This window comes from Pundamilia nyererei, unplaced genomic scaffold (genome assembly GCF_000239375.1).
Source record: "Pundamilia nyererei isolate P.nyererei 1_Seehausen unplaced genomic scaffold, PunNye1.0 scaffold00784, whole genome shotgun sequence".
Classification (NCBI taxonomy): domain Eukaryota; kingdom Metazoa; phylum Chordata; class Actinopteri; order Cichliformes; family Cichlidae; genus Pundamilia; species Pundamilia nyererei.
This window is the reverse complement of record NW_005188185.1, coordinates 57,787-59,169: the sequence shown is the minus strand read 5'-3', so window position 1 is coordinate 59,169 and position 1,383 is coordinate 57,787. Positions and strand designations below refer to the sequence as shown.

The 1,383-nt window shown below is 45.2% G+C and overlaps 1 long non-coding RNA gene across 1 annotated transcript; it reads left to right on the top strand.

Annotated features, from left to right (window-relative positions):
- On the top strand, nucleotides 1–1,251 carry LOC102194327 (uncharacterized). The gene is made up of 3 exons (XR_312464.1): nucleotides 1–21; nucleotides 445–534; nucleotides 657–1,251. It is a non-coding gene; the product is annotated as an uncharacterized LOC102194327 (long non-coding RNA).
- Nucleotides 1,252–1,383: the final 132 nt, after the last annotated feature.

The following is a 1,383-nucleotide window of genomic DNA, read 5'->3' as shown; positions in this document are numbered from 1 at the left end:
TTCGACCGGCTCAACAAGGAGGTGACACTCATGTTACTACATTTGCATGTTACTTTACCAACATCCACCCATCCATCCACCTAGTCTCTTTTCTGTTTATGTAATTCAGGGTTGCAGTGGAGGTGGAGCCTATCCCAGCTAAATTGAGATGGATGAATGTGAATCTTACCAGAAGTCATGCTATGAAGTTTTCTCTCAGCACGTTCTACAGGCTCAGGTTTAACCAAACCAGCCAGTGACCGTGCCAGTGCTGGTGAATGGCCTACCGACCACTCACTCTTACAGCTGGGATGGGCTCCTCCTTCCCTGAAACTCTGAACTGGATAAGTGGTAAAGGAAATGGATGGATGGATCTATTGCGAGTTTGGCCCAGGAATTTGATGCTGAGAGGCTGTGTTGCTGGTTCTGGTCCCAGTTGATGACCGACTGTGGTTTGCGTTGCAGATTGAGGTTCTGAAGACGTTCACCCAACAGGAGCTGGTCTCCTGGTTCCTGGAGCACAGAAACAACAGCAGCAGGAAGCTCAGCGTGCATGTGAGTAAACGGGAAGCAGTATTTCTCTCTGAGCTGCGTTTGTAAGGAACAAGCTGTTTCAGTAAAGTTGAGTTGTTAAAGTCACACTCTTTATTTTCCTTCCTGTTCCTGTCTGCACTCAGGTGGTCGGCTTCGGCGTGGAGGAAGGTGATCAGAGCACCGCCTGCAGCCCAGATTCTGCTACCTCGTCCTCGGCCTACGGTGAAGTGAGCGAGCTGACATTTGTGCCGATCTCGTCGCCATCTCTTCAGGACACCACGCTCATCACCGACATCAGAGCTTTCACCTCCTCCCTCCCCCTCAACCCCTACCACAAAATCATCAACTAGGCTCCACCCTATAAAAGTGAAACGCCTACTGATTGGTCATGTTTCTGCTGTGTCCTTTTCCTCTCTGTGATTGGTTACAACAGTGCTACATTCACTTCTTGTGGGAACTAATATGCTCTGAGAATCAGATTTCAGGTCAGTTTTGGACAAAGAGTCCAGAAAAACTACAATCATGGCACCTTCATGGGTCCGATGAAATTCCCCTCCTTGTAGCTTTCAACTGTGAAATAATGATTTTTTTCCCACAAGACATGAATGCAGCGTGATGACTCAGGGCTGTGGTATCAATAAAGTCATTATTTTACTTGTAAACACACACGTGTTCTTCCTGTTATGCTCACTCCATGCTTCAGTTTGTCCTTCAGTAATAAAACATTTAAAGACATTTCATATTTCATCTCCAACTTCTTGTTTTCATTTGGAAAAAAATCAGAAATAAAGCAGACAAAAAAGGCAATCATTGACCTCCCTTAATATCACTGACTATAAAAACTATAATAAATCCTCAGATTTTTGGAAT